At 35.1% G+C, this 20,666-nt stretch overlaps 1 long non-coding RNA gene across 1 annotated transcript; it reads right to left on the bottom strand.

Annotated features, from left to right (window-relative positions):
* Positions 1-3,875: 3,875 nt before the first annotated feature.
* LOC149575973 (uncharacterized) lies at positions 3,876-4,473 on the bottom strand. The gene is made up of 2 exons (XR_016361881.1): positions 4,224-4,473; positions 3,876-4,124 (listed from the first exon to the last, which is right to left on the bottom strand). It is a non-coding gene; the product is annotated as an uncharacterized LOC149575973 (long non-coding RNA).
* Positions 4,474-20,666: the final 16,193 nt, after the last annotated feature.

Here is a 20,666-nt window from a genome sequence, read left to right as displayed (position 1 = left end):
AAAGAGAATGTCAAAAAATTAAGTGAACAAGAAAGTCATACAAGCCTTGGTCGATTAGCATCACCATTGTTGAGTCCCTTGCGTTATCTTTAAATATCAAGTATTCCCCAAGCTTTTCAAAAGAAATGATCACATAAGACTTTAGATACTATATCAACACAAATCCAGATCATATAGTAAATTTAAGATACTGTTAGATTACTTGAATAATTATATTGATGTGCTCTATAAAAACTTTAAAATAAAAACATCCTAAGAAAACAATCTTTTTACATATTGTTTTTAATACTTACATTATAGAAATTATTCAAATTTGATACTAATTATACTTGATAAAACAAATAAGAATTTATATCTATAAATGCAAGATAACTTTCCATTCTCCAACCATAGTAAAGAGATCCACTAAAGGACTAAAGGCGATGGGATGTCAACATCGGTCTTAATATGTACCTTTCTAAGATTAGGCAATCCAATCTTCCTTCGAATGGAAGAATTATTCAAAAATAAATATCTCGAGAAGGATAGATAAGTTCAAATAATGGAAGACATTATGACGTAGATAGAGATGAGGAAAATAACAATCCAATGAATACAAATTATTTAGGTGGATGACTTTATTAATTGAAAGGCGTATAAAAGAGAAATATTAGTTTTCCCATATTCAACGTGATTTTAGAGAAATTACTAAGAGTACAAATCTTAAATAAAAGAGTAAGGCACAAAACATAAAGCAGGTATATATGTATATCAATATATTTAAAAATATTGATGGTTATGGTACAATCCTTATTTTACTTTATTGATTTATGTGCGTCTGGTGTTTTATTATTAAATGATAATAATAAATTATTTAATTTAGGTTTGATTCTATTTGTACTTTTTTAAAATTTATATGTAAAATATCAATTATGTTTATATATATATATATATATTAATTAACTTATTTGGTAGTCACGAATTGATTGGCTTGTGAGAATATTTAAATTGTGTGCTATATTTATGGAGGAAAAAATTTATTTTATTTTAAACATTGAAATGAGAGAGCATAGGTCATTTATAATCCATTGCACAAGCCTACCTCATACTTCAATATGTAGGAGACATCTGATTGCACTTCCAATATTAGTTGTACAAACCCTATCTCTCATACATTTGAATTCGTGACTTCTCTTACAAGAACACAAGTTTCTCACCATCTAGAGTTGGAGTATTTAAATTGTATGCTATGTTTATGAAGGATGAACTTTATTTTATTTTGAACATTGAAATGGCATAGCACATAGGTCATTTATAATCCATTATACAAGACTACCTCATACTTAAATATCTAGGAGACATGTTATTGCACCTCTAATATAAGGTGTGAAAACCCTATCTCCTATACATTTTAACTCGTGACCTCTCTTACAAGAACACAAGTTTCCCACCATCTAAAGTTGAGTATTGAATCATTGTTTTAGCTTTTTTTAACATTCAAAGAATATGATATTAACATTATTTCATCACTTATGCTTCTTCCAATGTGTATAGCACCACTTATGCTCAGATCCTAGTTGAGGTCAACATCTCCAAAGGTCTCTCAGCGAAGATTTGTTTGGCCTCTCTAATTGGATCTTGGATCCAGTGTCTTGATTACGAAGGTATCCCTTTTCGATGCAGGAAGTGCCACAAGACCGGTCACCTTGCTGCTCCTCTGAAAAACCTAGACAGAAGAAGTCTCCTTGGTGGAAGAATGTGTCAAATGATCATTACACTATCCTCAAAGCCCCCTCTGTTGGGGATGGTGACTCTCCTTAGGACTCTTTGGTGGCTGCCACGACTGTTGTCTCAAATGGCTCTCTTGTGGCCCCTTCTTTGGAGACCTCCTCTGTTCTACCCTTGTCTACGAATGCCTCCCTTACAGATGATTCTTCGGTGAAGGAGTTTGTTGTTCCTCGTGGTCCTATTGGGGGCTAGGACCCTGTTCCTTCTCTTGGCCCCGCCCTTGTTCTGGACTTTCCTCCTGTTTCAGTGGGGGGCCAACTGGCTTTGGGTTCTTCTAGGGAGATTGTTGTTTTCTCGAATTCTCTTGGGTTCCATTGTTCTGTTTCTTCTGGAGATCGGATTGCTGAAGCAACTAAGGTGGAGGATAGTTGGAATCCAGTAAAAAGAAAGAAAACTAGGCCATCTGCTCCTTAAAAATGAATCTTCGATCATGCAAGGGAGGCTCTAAATCAAAGGGCAAATCGTGATGTATCTGGCCCTGCCTCCTAGCTGGATCTTCTCTTTTGGCTGGTGACTGGCTTTTTGTCACCATGGTTACCCTTAGATTGGGGGGTGGCTAGTTCTGCATTTATTTATTGTACCTTTTGTTTATGCACTTATTGAAAACTTTAGGCTTGTACAAGGTTTCAAGATCCCTTCAAACCCTGTTTTAGTTAATCAAAAACATTATTTCATCACCCTAGGATAGTACTGTTTGGTTGATTGCTATTCTTATTGTGCTTATATTAATGCTTTTAATATAAAGTGTACAACCCCTCCCCACTACAGATTTGAACTTTTGACCTCTTACAAGAGCACAAGTTCTCTACCATCCACAATTGGCAAAGTATCAATTCATTTTTCACTTTCTGTATCATTCAAAGAATATGATATTAACATTATTTCATCATCCTAGGGCAAACAATTTGGATTATTGTCATCCTTCATCTTTGCTCCAGGCCTTTAAATCTATTCATCTCAAGGTTTGATGAATGGAGAAACTAACCTTGCCTAGTTTTTGTGTGTGCGTGTCATCATTTACAATTTGATGAAGCAAATTATGTCATGCCCTTACACATCAACAACAATGATTTTAAGTGATTGTCACTGTTTTTGCACCAATAGACTCAACAAGACTTTGCATAAAAGCATGCAAATCAAAAGCCAACTAATGTTGTCAATCTTCAAATGTATAGCTATGGAAATAGCATGCAAATAAGCTCAAAATGTAAAATCATAAAGTTCACCCCACATGCAATATTCTGATATGTGCAGTTCTCTACCACTGAGTGGAACTTCGCTTCTTTGTGTAATGTGGAATACTATTGGTTATTGTCGTGACCGACACTCATTGTATTCTCTAATAGCCACGGTGAATTGTAACTCCTTGCATGTGTGCCATACAGTGCCCATTGCTTATTTTACTGCACTTGAACTCCAAATTTAACATTAATCTAAATTGCAAAAAGTATAAAACATATAGTTACAATGAAAATTGACACCAATTGATTTAAACTTGAAAAGGATGCCATCCGTGCAGTCCAATGTGGTCTTCAGCTGACAAAGAACTACATATTTAACTTTGATCTACATTACACATTATATAACACCATAACGTTAAAATGCCAAAAATAATACAACGATTGATTTCAGCATAAAAGGTGCCACACATGCAGTAACATACAGCCATTCAATTTATCACCAGCTCCTGATTATGGTTTCGTGAGTTATATGTTATAGCACATTGCATTTTTATGTTGTGAAATCCATTCTTTAATTTTTTGCGACTTTAATGTAATTTTGTACTACCAACCTCATGTGTCAGTCACCTTGTTTGACAATTTGATGACATAATTCTTTATGATACAAGTAAAGATCGAGCACATTTTCTGTATTACAGAAAAGTTAAATATGAGAAATGCCAAAATACATAATGTTCAGTAGAATCCAACTCCACTAAATAATGAGACATGCACTGATAGGCCATACAATTCACCTTCTATGTAAAATTATTTTGCGAGGCCCATTTAGATATAGCCTAAAATTTGATAAAATCTGGCGAATTTGCATGGCACCTGATGTAGATTCAGGTTTCTCAAAATTGACCTCAAGAAGGAAACTTCTAGAGGTTTATTAAAAAGATTAAATCATTAAGCAATTTTTTTCATATCTACTACAAAATTACATTGGCTTTACAACAAATAAAAGAATGCATAGATTGAGAGGACAAAATTAGAAAATTCTCTCTGCACTAAGTCTCATGCCAAGCCAACTTCCTAAAAATACATTTGATATATTCCTGAATAAAATATTCTGGTCGGCCACAGTTAGGGGTCAGAACGATCTTGGTGCTTGAAACTTGAAATGCGGCAGACGACCTTAGACATAAAGCAAACATTAACAAATCAGGAGAATGTGTTGCTATAAAGGATTTCCCAAAACATGCACCAAGTTCTCCTATACACTAATGTACATACCAGGCATATCACTGAGAGAAGCAACAAAGATATGATACGATAATTCCAATTTTCTCCTCATGCTCATCATGAAATATCTATAGGGTACAAAGCAACACCGTTGCGAGCAGCTTGAATGCGACCCCATCTACCTAACCGAGGCTCCTGTTTAAGAAATTTCCAATTAGATAATTAGTGCTTGCTCTAACTGTTGATTTTAATGATTGATAAAACAACTTGAATTGTAATATATGAAGGAATCCGTACAGAATTCAAAATGAAAAGATATGCAGATGAATGTGAAAAAATGTACATTTAGCATTGGTTTGTAGCTATAAATCAACAAGAAAGGAAGCAAAAGTATAGGAGCAAATAGGATTTATTGAAACCAGAGCCCTCCCTTTCCCAAAGACATGTAACACCATATCCAGTACATTTAGTTTGGATATGTATTAACTTGTTAAATGTATTGGATATAGTATCACCAAAAAAATCAAGCCATGAACTAATTAACAATAGTGCAATGCAGTCTTTTATAACAAGGTAAGCATTTAAGTAGGTACGATGAGCATAGATAAATCAAAAAAATTAGTCATAATTATGCTTGTGACCACCGATAATGCTAAAGCTTGAAATGTACAGAGTTCGGATAATTCCATGCAAGGTCTGGTGCAGGCAATTTTAGAGGAATGGAGACAAAAAGCTGCAGAACCAAAAACTCAGGTGAATGCTGCATTGGAATTACGATCTTACAGTTTCTATTTAAGCAAAATATTCAATGATAAACAGATATGATATATCTAAAAAATGTACAAAATGATAGACCAAACGCAATACTGGAGTGGAATCCTCCAAGTATTGTAACAACAAAATATACTCAACATTAAGAAAAAAAGGAGAACAAAATATAAATTTGATAATAGAGTGATGGCCTTAGACTACCTATAAATTCTACTACAAAATTAACATGTGAGATGAGCTGGCTACCCTCTTCCAAAACATGCCCACATACATCTTAGAGTATCAGTAATACATATATAAAGATATATTTAAGACCCATTAATGGAGTTTTGCATCCACTCTAATATCACCCCAACATCATTGCTTAAAGAGCCTTGACAAAGGCGGCATTCACTTAACACTTTGTGACAATCTTCCATCCCAAAACTTTGCACAGCCATGAGTACTACTCCCTTGCACTAATTACAAAAAACAAGTTGCAATGAAAGATGTCCCAATAGAAATGCGGTTAAATTAGCATATAAAGGTAGAATCATATAAAGCGATTGGGAAGCATGAAACTATTGGAAGTAACCTAGAACCCTAATAAAAACACTTATATATTGTATGCAGAACTTCGCAGAGAATTATGTATCCTCTTTGCCATAAGTCACAACATGAATGAATGCATGTCTCAAGGTTCGCCTTTTTAAGCTTATTATTTGAGTCTGTAAGACATGATTAAACTCTCCTTTCAAAATAGTGCAACAACTTAAGGACAATGAATTAGTGAACAGTAACTAGCCAGGAAGAATGGCACACATTAAAGCAATTTAAGCATAAGAAGAAGTTTCGTGCAGTAAAACTGAAACACAAAATAGTAATGCGTAACAGAGGAGTATATGTCCGTCAATGGAAGGGTGGTTTTTAGGCCTTATTTCTAGATCTGAAATCCTTTGACCTCTTTGCCGTTTCAAATTTCTTTTAGTGTTACTTTTAATATTTTATTGATCTGTGTTAGTATTTCTTTATTTAGTTATTAAATTTTATTTTTATTTCTATTGAATTGACCCACAAATCAGTCAGCAACCTTGGTTAAAAGCTAGCAACAATTCTTTCCAGCATATAATCTGATAGAAACTTATCTTCAAAATCAGACACGATAGCTGAATGCAGAACATTAATTGAACCTTTGTGCAGATGCACAAGGCAATTGCAAGCATTTCTATCATTGGTTAAAATGAAGCTTCTGTACAGTAATACTTACAAATGTTTAACAGGATAAACTCAACCTTAATGTGTATTGATTTCAGCATCTGTGTAATTAGTAGACACGTATTAAAGAGCTCAGGAAATATTGAACTCAACCGCAGTGTTTTCAGAATTACAAATTTTATGGTAAAATTGTCAGTGTAGCATAAAACTTCCAAAAGATTCTACAAAAAAAAATGGTTTGATGGTGAAATGTTTGCAAATTAATGATAGACTACTTAATTTGGTACAAGCAGTTCTATGTCTTGTCTGAGATGCATGAGTTGATTTCTAGCACCACAATGCACAACATGGAAAAAAATTATCCTGTTTTTTGAGACAATTTGGTATGTATTGCCATCTCACATCAGAGTTAGGCAATGAAAATGTCTTAAGGTTGTTCGATCCCAGTGATCTCTGCCCTTTTTTTTTTCTGGCATTGGTACTAACCAGTAATTGCTATTGGTGTGTGATGGGTACACCAAAGAGGAGTGGAAGGTGAAATGGGGAAAATTTTGGTCTATTTTTGACATACGTTTTTGATGTCCATGAGAGAGAGAGAGAGAGATACAGAGGTTGAGGAAGAGGAAGCTAGAGAGGGAGAGAAAGAGACGAGAGGAGAGATGAATGGGCAAAGAGACTATGACATGTCTAGAAGTAGATGCAGATAGAGCAAGAGAGGAAAATAGAGACAAATAGATAGATGTAGAGAGAGAGATAGAAAGAGAGAAGGGGAAAAGGGAGATAGAGAGGGAGAGGGAGAGCATAATGTTCCCTATTAGAACTTCACTTAATTTTCACTAGGACCCCTAAATGAGGTCTGGATTAATACCTTGGTTTAAGGCCCGCACCAAGTTAGTTATCAATAGCTAAACAAACACATACTTCAACAATGTTCCAAAGAAAATTCTAATCATTATTATATAATCCTAATGTACACAAGATTTCCTTAAGGCTTTTTCAAAGAACCCATCCTCATTATGAAGCACCATGGGAGATCATACAGGGCACATGGAACCTATCCATCAAGCCCAAGAGCGAGAAAGTGACAGCCACCATTCAACCTCCCTGCCCCACTCAGGGTTACCACTCTCAAATGGATCTTATACTACTTACAATCCCTATATGTACACTCCCCTCCATGATGGAATGGTAGATTAAGCTTATTGGAATCTTCATTATTAATTATACATTAGAAGCAATAGAATATCGGCACACATTCCCACTTCCCATCAAATGAACGTCCAATAACAAAAATTAGCCAATTGATATTGTAAACCATTCTTGCTTACTTTGAGTGGATACTCATACATTCCCATAGATGATCAGAAATCGTGACCTCTTGTATGGTTATAACTGTTATACAGGCGTGATTGGGCTATTTGCATTGTTTTGAATATTGGATTCATAATACATCTTTGATCCATTGTTGGCAGAATTCGTGATCAAGTTACCGATTCACAAAATGGGCAGCATGATGGGCATTATATTTACCCCATGCTTGATTTGTTTCAAGGTCACTGTTTTAGCAAAATTATTCTAGAATCACAACTAAAAATGAGATCCATAAATATGATGCAATGGACAAATTTTATGGCATTTAATTGACAAATGTTGGAGTCCATTATGAATAGCCCTATGATCGACTATGCAAAGAACATTGGGAAGTAGGAGAAACACTTCTTTCTTATAATCCTTGGTTAATTTATGATGTAGATATTATTGGGTGGCTAGTGAGTTTCAAAGAAAAGCCCGACAAGAACGCCCAAAGTTATATTTTCTCCCGGTAGTTTATAAAGGCTTTGGAATAGCTGAGATAAGCAAAGGATCGGGCTCTTTCTTAAGTTCAAAAAAAATGCATGCAACTCCAATGCCGAGCTCCAGCTCTTACGGTCAATCTTCGAAGTTGCAAAAACAGAGGATTATGAGGCAAAATAGTGGTTGAATTGTCTATGCATGTGACTGTATCATGGTTACTCTAGAGAGAGCTCAAGAAATGGTGGTTGCTGCAATTGGAATGTCTGAAGCACATCATCAAACCATTCTGTTGTGACTTCTCTATTGGAACATTTCCCAGTTGGCTATACTGCACCGGTAGATTGGACTTCGTGACACAGTGATAGATATTCACTGTGTCTTCATTACCTTTGAAGAGAATGTCACATGTCATAAAAGAATGCTTATTGATTTTGAAGCCCAGGGGGATGCTGTTTTTCAGAGACTGTGGTTTTTATGACATGGCAATGCTATGATTTCCTTCTGCTCAAAACATTGCAGATCATCATTATGTACAAGGTGACAGTGTAAGGCCTATGGATACTCTACATGTTTTATTTGCTGACATTTATCAAGCAATTCATGAAATTGTGACGCTGAATGGAAAGACTGGGGCAGATCATACAAATTGCCAATGTCTGGTTGAACGATTGAAGCTTTTGAAGCCTCTGCTGGATGATGTTAAGGACTCAAAGACAACTTTGATGGGATCAGTTGTCAGGGTATTTGAAGAACTATATTCTTCTTTGAAGAAGGCTCAGGAACTTATAGAAAGATGTAGTACAAAAGGGAGTCAAGTTTATAGGGTACTTTGCAGCCAGCAGAATATCACTAAATTTCAAGAAAAATCTTTGGATATCTATCATGTCCTGAATTCCTTGCCTCTTCTCTACATACTCCAGACCAGTTACAACTTCAAGTTGAAATTTGTGCTGAGGAATTGCGCAGGTTAAGATACACTATCTCAAACATAATGCCATTATAGGAATCGACACAGTTGGTAAAGGAGAAGCTCCATGAATGGTTATTCAAGGTTAGGGCGCAACTTCTGCGGGAGATGCAGGATACAAGTTTTGAGTTTGTTCTTCAAGATATAAATAAGGCAAAGAAGGCAATGGATAAGGCTCCTTCTGGGAGTATTATCAAAGTTATTGAAAACATGCTAAATACTGGAAATCTCAATACTCAATCTGGTCTTGATCTTCAATAGAGTTCTGTAATGACTGTCATTGCAAAGAAGCTCAACTTTTTCCATTTTCTTTCACATTTCCGATCTTTTCACAGGGGAGCATAGTTTGCACAAATGCAACCAGTACAGTGTGCAAGCTGCTTCCAGAGTCATGGGGCTTTATGTGTCTTGTGCACACACACCAGATGATCACACTCCAAACCAAAGTGTTAATAATGTTAACCTGATCACCTACAGGTCTGATAGTACATACCATAAATGTTCTTCTCAATATAATATATCTCTAAATTAGCATTTTATATAGGACTCTAAGGGCCAGAGACTTCTTAGGAAACAAGATTATAATGTTTAACCAAACTAACAATTAGTTTGTTAAGTGCTATTAATTATATCTTCATGAATCGCCGACTAGGAAGGAGTTTGATTAGTGCTCATTTAGGAAAGGTTATGTCCCTCTAAGGGACATATCCTTTAGAAAGGATATATAGTAGGTTGTAAATGCAGTTTATATGACACACAGTTACAGCAGTCTGCTCCTCCAAGCATTTTACATCCAGCGTATTCTAAATCAGAGATATTCTAATTCAATCAAGATCGATTGTAGAGTACTGGATCTGCATTTAGGATAAGTGTTAAATTCCTCAACAATCTGAATATTCATAATATTTAGAAGACCATTCTCAGCAATTCAAGACTGAACTAATAGTCTGATCCAAAGAACAAAGAATTAGCAGAAACTTTACATGGTATCAGAGCCAAGTTATCGGTTCTAGGGCTCTGCAAAACTCAGTTATCAAACTTCATATATATTTAGTAGCTTTCTCCTATCTTCAGTGGCATACACAATCAGACTTGAGGACAAGTTTGATGGAAAAGAACACTTTGAAGCCTGGAAATTCAAAATCTTGATGATTCTTGAAGAGAACAATGTTAAACAATTCGTTGACGGAGCATCCAAACAACCCCCAGTTGAACCTCACAAATCTATATGGCGAAAAGAAAATAGAAAAGCTATTCAAATAATCTTGGATGGAGTTAAAAATGATATTGTACCTATGCTTACAAAACATCAAACTGCCTTTGATATGATGAACGTATTACAAAATGCATATGAAATAAAAAATGCAACCAGGGTTCTTGCACTAAAAAGGCAACTAAATCACATTCAAATAAAGAAAGGAGAATCGATAAATTCTTATTTCCTAAGAGTTGCCGGCATTAGAGATGAACTATCAAGCATAGGAACCATCATTACTGACACAAAATTAATACTTATGGCTATACATGGATTGTCAGATTCATGGGAGACATTCGCACAAAGAATAAGTGCGAGAGATCAGCTTCTGGACTTTAACAAACTCAAGAATAGTTGTCTTCAAGAGGAATCTAGAAAACTAAAGAAAAGAGGGAAACCAAAAGTAGAAGATGAAGAACTTTACGTTCTTAATACAAACTCTTATAAGGGCAAGAAGAAGCATTTCAAGAAGAAAAAGGGAAATCAAAAAAATGTGAAGCCCAAGAAAGATCTATCTAAAATAAAGAGTTTCAAATGCGAAAAATTTGGACACTATAGATCTAATTGTCTTAAAAATTCCAAACAACAGGCAAATTGTACATATGTCACTAAAGAAGAAGATACTAATGATCCTGAGAACCGTGTTTTGTATTCCTCTCTATCAAATGAAATTTCAAATAAAGCATGGGTAATTGATAGTGGATCTTCTAGACATATAACGAGATACAAAGAAACTCTAGATTTTTTATCAGAGAAGGTTAATAGTGAAGCTAACATTGGTGATAACTCAGCACACCCCGTTGAAGGAATTGGAAATTGTACTTTGAAACTAAAATCAAGAAATACTCTTCTTCTTAAAGGTGTACTCTATGTACCAGGGATTAAAAGAAACCTAATCTCAATTACAGCACTTGAAGATGATGGACATAATGTTGCATTCATAGATGGCAAAGTATTAACTTGGGCTAATAACTCTTCTATCAAAAAAGCAAAGTTAATTGGTCAAAGAAAAGAATATTTGTATGAATTAAATACAGAATCTAGTCAATCCACTCAAGCCCTAGTCCATGAAGCTATAGATACAAATGAAATATGGCACAGAAGATTAGGGCATATAAATTTTAAAACCTTATCAACTATGGAGAATATGGTTACTGGATTACCCAAATTAAATAAAGACCATCCTAGTATTTGCAAAGGGCGTGCTCTGGGTAAAAGCACCAGAAGTCCGTTTCATGATAGTACTAGAAAAACAAATAATGTACTAGAATTAATTCATTCCAATTTATATGGACCTATGTCTATTCCTTCTCTTGGAGAATTTTGGTATTATATCTTGTTCATATATGAATTCTCTAGGAAAACATGGATTTACTTTTTAAAATGCAAGGAATTAGAAAAAATCCTACAAAGATTTAAAGAATTCAAAGCATTAACTAAAAAAATTTCAGGACATAAAATTAAAACCCTTAGAACTGATAACGGAGGAGAATATACCTCAGACTTGTTTAAAAGTTTTGTAACGAATCAGGAATTAAGAGGGAGTACATTGTTCCTTATAACCCAGAGCAAAACAGGGTAGCAGAAAGAAAGAATAGGACAATTATAGAAGCTGCTAGGGCTATGATTTTTGACCAAAATCTAGAATACTATCTTTGGGCAGAAGCCTCTTGTACTGCAAAACAGAAGCCCTCACTCCTATCTTTAAGATAAAATCCCTGAAAAAGTATTTACTAAAGTAAAACCCAATATAAGTCCTCTTAGAATTTTTGGACGTCCTGTATATATCCATATTCCAAAAGAAAATAGAACCAAGTTAGAACCCTCTGGGAGGAAAGGTATTTTTGTAGGGTATAGTGAAACTTCTAAAGCATATAGGATTTTCATACTTGGACAAAAAACTATTGAACTTAGCAGAGATGTAATCTTTGATGAAGATCTTGCATGCAAAAGAGTCATAAGTTCTGATGAACCTTCTTCTTTATCTATTTTTGAAAGAAATAGTGACTTTGGGTCCCAGAGGGAGAACTTAGAAGAAATCAAAGATGAAATTCAAAATATGAACCTTAAAGAAAATTCAAAGAAAAGACCACTTTGGGCCATTAAAACAATTGAAGCAGCCCAAGACTTTGTTGCACCTTCCGAAACAGTCAGAGAAAGCAAAAGACCTAAAAGATTCTCTGGTTATACAGCTAACATGAGTGACTTATCCAAAACAAAGCCAACCAATCCCTTTGATGCTATTAAACAGATAGCTTGGAAAGAAGCTATGACAGAAGAATACCAATCTATCATAAAAAATGATGTTTGGGAAATTGTTCCAAGACCTAAAGGAAAACCTGTTGTTTCTTCTAAGTGGATATTTAGAATAAAGCATGTTGTTGACAGTAGTATTGAGAAGTATAAAGTCATATTTGTAGCCAGAGGATTTTCTCAGAAAGAAGGGATTGATTATGAAGAAACCTTTGCTCCTATTGCCAAATATACCTCCGTAAGAGTAGTCTTAGCAATTGCCGCATCAAAGGGATGGAAGGTACATCAGATGGATGTAAAAACAACATTCCTAAATGGAAAGATTTAAGAAGAAGTCTATCTAGAGCAATCGGAAGGATTTGAAACTCATGATCCTAACGCTTTTGTTTGCAAGCTCAAGAAAGCTCTTTATGGGCTTAAACAAGCTCCCAGGGCCTGGTATGAAATAATTGATAAATATCTCACCGGCTTAGGATTCTCCAAGAATGAAGCCGATTCAAACTTGTATTATAAAAGAGATAAAAATGATATGGTAATTCTGATATTGTATGTTGATGATTTATTAATCAAGGTGATGATCATCTTATAGATCAATGCAAGAAAGATCTAACTAGAGAATTCGAGATGAAAGACTTGGGGCTCCTCCATTACTTCCTAGGATTAGAAGTACGACAGTATTCTGACAGTATCATACTTAATCAAGGGAAGTACACATCAGACATTTTGAACAGATTTAGAATGTGGAATTGCAAGTCTATGTCTTCTGCAATGGAGACTAATTTACATAAACTTAAAGAAGCAACAACAGAATCACCTTCCATAGAATCTACTCTCTACATACAGATGATTGGATCACTTATGTACTTCGTAAATACAAGACCAGATATTTTCTATGCAGTTAATGCCTTAAATCAGTTTATGTGCAAACCAAAGGAGATTCACCTAGTTGCGATTAAACACACTATGAGATACTTACAAGGCACCCTTAATTTTGGACTCAAATATGAGAAAGTTGCTTTAGATTTGCATGGATTCACCGATTCAGATTGGGGTGGAAGTGTTAAAGACGGGAAAAGCACTTCAAGATGCTGTTTCAATTTAGGATCAACTCTAATATCTTGGATATGCAAAAAGCAGACTTTAGTTGCTCAGAGCTCCATAGAAGCAGAATACCTTGCAACAGCAATGGCCTCTCATGAAGCAGTCTGGCTGAGGAAGTTACTTGTAGGATTATTAATTTACTTGGGCAAGCCATGAATCCTACGATTATTCATTGTGATAATCAGAGTTCCATCAAACTCTTAGTGAATCCAGTTTTCCATGACAGGTTTTAACATATTGAAATTTCTTACCATTATGTAAGAGATATGATAGACAGGAATTCTGTAAAATTGGAATATATTTGTACTGCAAATCAGATAGCAAACATACTCACCAAACCTCTATCTAGAGTAAAGATAGAACATTTCGAGAGGAGACTTGGTATGGTTGAGTTGTAATCCATTTGTACTCTTTTGATTATTAATAAAATAATTTTATTTTTGTCAAGCTATCGACTGTTATGGCTCCACCATTTGTATTCATTATTTTAAGAGGTGATGATCTCTAAAAAATAATGGACACTTGTACAAAACATTATGAGAGATGACTATCTCTTAGATAATGTGTTAAACATAAGAGTTCTACTGTAAGATCTAGATGAGTTCAAGATCATATTGTGATGTAGACATTGCTATGTTTATGAGTCACAAATTGGATAAAGGGAGAATTTTATTCTTCTCTGAGGTTATCCTATTTTTTGATAGATCTTAAACTCTGGATATTGTTGTGATACTAGTTTCTATGAAATCACAATTTGGATAAACGAAGAGATTACTCTTCAGATTTATCCTATATAATATCACTAGTAGTAGTGATTTGTCATACCACAGGTTTAGTAATATGACTTTGTATCATGTGTTCTATGATACCATATACTAAGAAGAATAAAACAGATAGAGAGTATTAATTCTTCTGTATTGGTGTTGCTAGATATAATATCTCTCTATAGGATTATCAGTTTAAGAGGGAGTGTTAATAATGTTAACCTGATCACCTACAGGTTTGATAGTACAGACCATAAATGTTCTTCTCAGTATAATATATCTCTAAATTAGCATTTTATATATGACTCTAAGGGCCAACGACTTCTTAGGAAACAAGATTATAATGTTTAACCAAACTAACAATTAGTTTGTTAAGTGCTATTAATTATATCTTCATGAATCGCAGACTAGGAAGGAGTTTGATTAGTGCTCATTTAGGAAGGGTTATGTCCCTCTAAGGGACATACCCTTTAGAAAGGATATATAGTAGGTTGTAAATGCAATTTATAGGACACACAATTACAACAGTCTGCTCCTCTAAGCATTTTACATCCAACGAATTCTAAATCAGAGATATTCTAATTCAATCAAGATCGATTGTAGAGTATTGGATCTACATTTAAGATAAGTGTTAAATTCCTCAACAATTTGAATATTCATAATATTTAGAAGACCATTCTCAGCAATTCAAGACTGAACTAATAGTTTGATCGAAAGAACAAAGAATTAGCAGAAACTTTACACAAAGTGGGTTCAACTTTCCTAAATTTACCCTTGAATGGCAAAGGTACATCAAAAAATTAAAAATTATATCCATTTCCAGAAGTAAAGGGGATTAAAGGCAACATTTTGCATGAAGTATGGTATTGAGAATTAAAAAATTATAGTTCTCTCTAGGCCCAACAATATGCCAAGTGAGTATTGCTACTCAATTGAAAATATTTACACAAAGTTCTGAAAGATGAAATTCACTGGACAGGAAACCTGGATATATATTTGCGATCTCAAGTGAAACTATATTCACCCAGATTAGCAATTTTTAATATCTATTAAGAGATTAAATCTTTTCATTAAAGGTGAAAATCATGTTCACGGGAGAGTTAACATAAGTGTTAGCCATTTTTGCCTCCCATTCAACCCACCATCAATAACCGATCAGGGATATCTTCAATGGACTATTTTCTTTTTGTGGGTTAACACATAATTAGGTTGGGGTTAACATTTTGTGTTAACTCGGTCTCTTCATGAACCAAATTGACTCGGTTCCTTCATCAATCGAGCTAGTTCAGTGTGTTCTTTGACCTAGTGAACTAGGTCGTCTCATTTGTCAAGTTGTGGGTTAACACACATTTTCTGTCAGGGTTAACCATTTTCGCCATTTTAGAGAATGACTTTGCTCCTCTTTCCAAAATAACAAAATTTGCTATTTCGGAAGACTTACCCTTTTGCTTTCATGAAATCGCATGCTGCCTCCTCCACCGTGCAATTGGGAATGTGTTGACCAACTGATTCATGCCACATGGCAAATTCTTCTTATGTTGGGTTGCTTTTGATCCAATGGTTTTTGTATTTTTGCATAGCTGCCTTAGATCTGGACGCATCTTTTAAAATTTATGTATGCATCTCAGCCATCCATTTGTTATGAAGATCTTGATCTACAGTTGGGTTTTATTCACTTGTTGAGGAGATTTCTTGCAACATTTGGGCCGTCTATTTCAGAATGAAGATCTACATCGAGGATTCATCTTTTTTGGGGCAAATCAGATTTATTCCACGCGGGTTAACTCTACAATTTTGCTGCAGGTTAACAGTGCATGTTATCCCATCACGCGTTTTCTAACAGTGGTGTGAATTCATTTGTTGCGGCCATGACACATTACAAGGATTGTTCTTTAATGCTGAACTACATTCTTAGGCCTTGTTTGCACAACACCTTTGCATCTCCATGCCTCTTTATTGAATGTAATGATCAAATCTCATGGGATTTGATTTCTTACAGCTGGGTGCATTTGTTTTGCCCTTCTTGTCACTTCACTACAGCAAGCTGATTTTAAGATCAGATTTTACTCTGATATTCATTTATTGCTCTCTGCAATTCAACTCCACTTAAGTTGGGGTTTGAACTCCATAGTTTAGATCCGAGTTATGCCTGCTCTATAAAGACAAGTTGCAAATACTTTTTCTGAGTTCTTCTCTGTTCTTCTCTGGTTCATGACAGCAGCCTTGTGCACTGTTATTGTAACTGCAACTTTGCCTTCCATTAATAAAACTTGTCATTTTCTTACCTATTCTTACCATTCTTCTCTCTAGTGCATGTATTTGCCTTGTAGTGAATAGTTCCTTTCTATTTTCTTGATTCATATGTTGTGTTAAGTCTATTAGTAATTGTTGCATAGTGAAATATCTTTCCTTTCAGCACTTCAATCAGTTCCAAACCTGCATGTGGTTCCTTTGACATAGAATAGAGTCAAGACTAGAGTATTCCGGATTTTCATTATTGTGTAGTGCAGTCATAGGCAGAGCTGTGACCACACTTCTATCTCGGAGCATCACCCCCTTTCCCTTTCTACATTCTCTTTCAGTTCTCCTTCTCCCTTTTCCTTCCCAGTTTTAGTTTAGGTGCATAATAGTAAGGAAGCCAGCCTTCTTCGAAGATTCAGACAGAGCGCAAGTCGCACATTTGAAGGTTGTTTCCATGTTACACAAGGTCGCTTGAGGGTCATACCTCAAGCAAGGGTGCAGACTTTTTTGTCAATAGTAAAGAAATTGGTAAAAATAAAATGATATTTCCTTACAACAAAGGTAAACATAAGGGTTAGATATTTTAAAATAGGGAAAAGTGAGAAACCAATGAAGAGGGACCTTTTCAAGATTCAGTTGCAAAACTGAATAATGTTTTCCAGGGGAATCTGTTTATTGAAAAAGATGGGCCAGAAAAGGTTGCTTCTTTCTCGAAAGTCTGTAGGCTACAGGGAAGAGAAGATGGTTTTCGAAGTTCTGATTGTAACAGAGAGAAAGGGGAATTATATTTGTGTTTTCTGCAGCTAGATTTTAATGGCAGGGTTAAAAGTGATCCAAGGATCATTTTTGTTGTGTATTGAAAATTAAAGAGAAGTTTGTATTCTAGATGTTTTGGTCCAGATATTTACTTCTCTGATTGAAATAAATCAATTGGTTGTTTCTTTCATGTTTTTTAATATTATCCTGTATCATCTTGTCAAGTAGATGTTTGCAATGTGAATCTGTTGGTTTATGTATACATGTTTTGCAGATAGAGATATTAAATTCCCTTTTGATTTCTCTGTAATAGGGAAGATTGAATATGTGATCTGTTGATCATTTGTTTATTTTTCTCTGAATCTTTCATGTAATCACATTCATTTCGTATTGGTGAATGAATGTTAGTTGCCTTCGTGTCTTCTAGTTAAAGAAATAATCAGTAACTAATTCGTTGAATATCTTTTAGGAGGGAGCTGTAGCTCTCCATTCAGAGGAAAGCTAGCAATTCCATGATAGTCTTTCCAACTGTTGGTTGAGTTTGTTCTTCTGTTAGGGCATTCTGAGTCTTTCTGTATCATTCATTTTGAAGGATAAATCTGTCAACCAACATATGGTATACCTTCTCCCGAATGTACTGTGACTGTTTCCAACTAATTGTTGGCCTTGATCGCTTGTCTTAATTAGGTGGTTGCTCTTAACTATGACTATCTCTAACATCTATTCACAACACAACTAGTAATATTCTTAATAAATAATCGATTGCATACTGCTGCTTGACAAAAATGTATCATCAATATCCATGGTCTGCTGTAGACGATGAACTACCATCACCACCTTCACTAGAGGAGAGTAACAGTTTTTTGGGTGGAATACATATATCTTCATTATCAATTTAAATATTTGTTTTTACTTTAGGTTATTACGGGGCCATGACAGTCTGCCCTTCCCAATATTGCTTATCCTCGAGCAATCTCAAATTCAGACAATTGATGATCTTCTCTTTCCCATGTAGCATCTTCTATAGGCAGGCCTTTCTCCACTGAACCAATAATTTGGGAGTCTTATTCTTTTATCTTTTCTTCCCCATAGCTCGGAAGTCTTATTCTATAATCTTTTCTCCCGCATAGCAAGGAAGATTTCAAGTTTCAAAAATAAATTTGCCTTCGATGGAAACATGAAATATATTGTGGATTCTAATATTTCCAGACAATTCCAATTCCAAAGCTATCACATCTCTCTAATAATCTTGTATTATCCGAAAAATCGAGCTTCCACTCCACTAGCCTTGATTGAAAATTATTTGTGGTTGTAACCTAGGATACCAATGTAGGCATTGTAGGCTTCCGTCCACATTTGGATGCCTGTGGGTGGCATCCGGGAAATTCTAGTCACATCCACGTGCGTCAGCCCAGAAAAACAAAAAAACAATGACTTTTCACTTTTACAAGAAAATTAAAACATGTACGTTTTAGCACTTTAATAACATTTTATTTGCCAAACCCTAAAACGGCCCTAATAGAGGCCTTTCAACCATTCAACTATCATTTTGTTGCAGCTGGGTTTGCTCTTCTCATTTGGCTTCCATTTTGGCCTTTTTAAGGCAACTTAATTATATTTTCAAAGAGGAATCATCGTAGGGCGAGAGTTGACTTCCACAAGTTCATTAAAACACAAAGAGGTAAGCATTTTATCCTATTCTTGAGTGTCTCAATGAAATTTTTTGAGATTTTGATGAATCTTTGGAAGTTTGTGAAGAAATCTTCCATGTTTGTTTCAATTTATTTTTTCTAAAGAAATTTAGAAACAAGTTTAGGTATCTATTCGAATGGTTTTGTATCATTGTTTTTTACTTGTATGCTTGATAATTGATATTCATAGTTTTTTTATTTATTTAAATTTATTTAATTTCTTATTATAGAAAGAAACTACATTGTATTGTGCAAGAATGGTTGCCACTGGTAGTTAGGGCCACTAGTAGTCAAAGTTCAGTGGGAGGGAGGGCAAGGTCAGAGTTCAATGGCAGGGGAAGGAGGGGATAATTTCAAAATTAATTTAGGGTCTCCTCTATGAAGACATGCAACAAGAATATCACAGGTTTCAAGTGGTGGCTCCTATAGTTGGAGTTGTAGTTATTATCAAAGTAACAAAAGAAAGCCTTTTAATAGCTCTTATTCCCGAGTAAAACTTCATTTTATGGGCCCAGTTCGTAGAGCTTTTGGAATATGCAAAGGTGTAGAGGGGAAGGGGTTGTTTGATGCACAGATAGCTTCGTTCATAAAAGAACAAGAAGTTGTCGATCGTTTGGTTAAAAGATCAAAAAAAAGTTATTATCAACCTCCTTCCTCAAAAATGAACAAAATGCAATCACCCATTGAACCGGAACCAATTGTATCCTCCAAACGTTCATTCATGCAAGTACTTGTATTGGGAGAGGAGGAAGAAGTAGAAAATAGTGCATCAGCCCAAAAAAGAGGCCCATTGCACTCTACATTTAAAATGAAGGAAAGAGACCACGCTAATGAAGCCATTGCACGTTGCCTCTATGCTAATGGCCTTGCGTTCAACCTGGTAAGATCACCACATTGGAAGGAAATGGAAAGAGTCATCAAAGAAGCACCAAATGATTACACAAGTCCTGGGTATGAAAACGTGTGTACCATACTCTTGCAAAAGGAGAGAGTTTCTATAGAGAAAGAACTTCAACCCATTAGAAGTGCTTGGAAAACTTTGGGTGTGACAATTATGTTTGATGGTTGGGAAGATACAAGAAATAGGTCATTAATTAATGTGATTGCAGTGTCCCCCAAACGGGAAATGTTTCTAAAGGCAATTGATTGTTAGATGGAGGTGAAGGATTCAAAATTCATCTCTAATATTTTCATTAAGGCCATAGATATGGTGGGTAGTGAGAATATGGTCCAAGTTGTTACAAACAGTGCCAAAAATTGTAGGGGAGTTGGTTCTTTGGTTGAGGGTCGGTATAACCATATTTTTTGGACACCATGCACTATACACTCCCTCAACTTGATCATGCAAGAGATTGGCACTCAAATAGATTAGGTGAAGCAAATATACAAAAAGGGAGAGGACACACAAATGTTTGGAAAAAAATCACAATCCATTTTTAGAACGTACTCAAAATTGGAGTTGCTGAAGGTAAATTAATTTTTTGTAATTATTAAATTTCATGGATTTGCAATTTAGTTAATATTTACACTTTTATTGTCAATTGACATATTGTTCACTTGCTTAGGTTGTTAAGACCCGTTTTGCATCTCATACTATTGTTATGAGACGACTTCTTAAGGTGCAAGACGCTTTGAGCCAAATGGTCATTTGTCCTCAATGGGGTATGTGGAAGGCTTCAAATATAGAAAGAGCCCTAAAGATTAGGG

Source organism: Cupressus sempervirens, chromosome 1 (genome assembly GCF_028749045.1).
Source record: "Cupressus sempervirens isolate cs-2001-9-10 chromosome 1, ASM2874904v1, whole genome shotgun sequence".
Taxonomy (NCBI): domain Eukaryota; kingdom Viridiplantae; phylum Streptophyta; class Pinopsida; order Cupressales; family Cupressaceae; genus Cupressus; species Cupressus sempervirens.
This window is presented reverse-complemented; position numbering and strand designations above follow the sequence as displayed.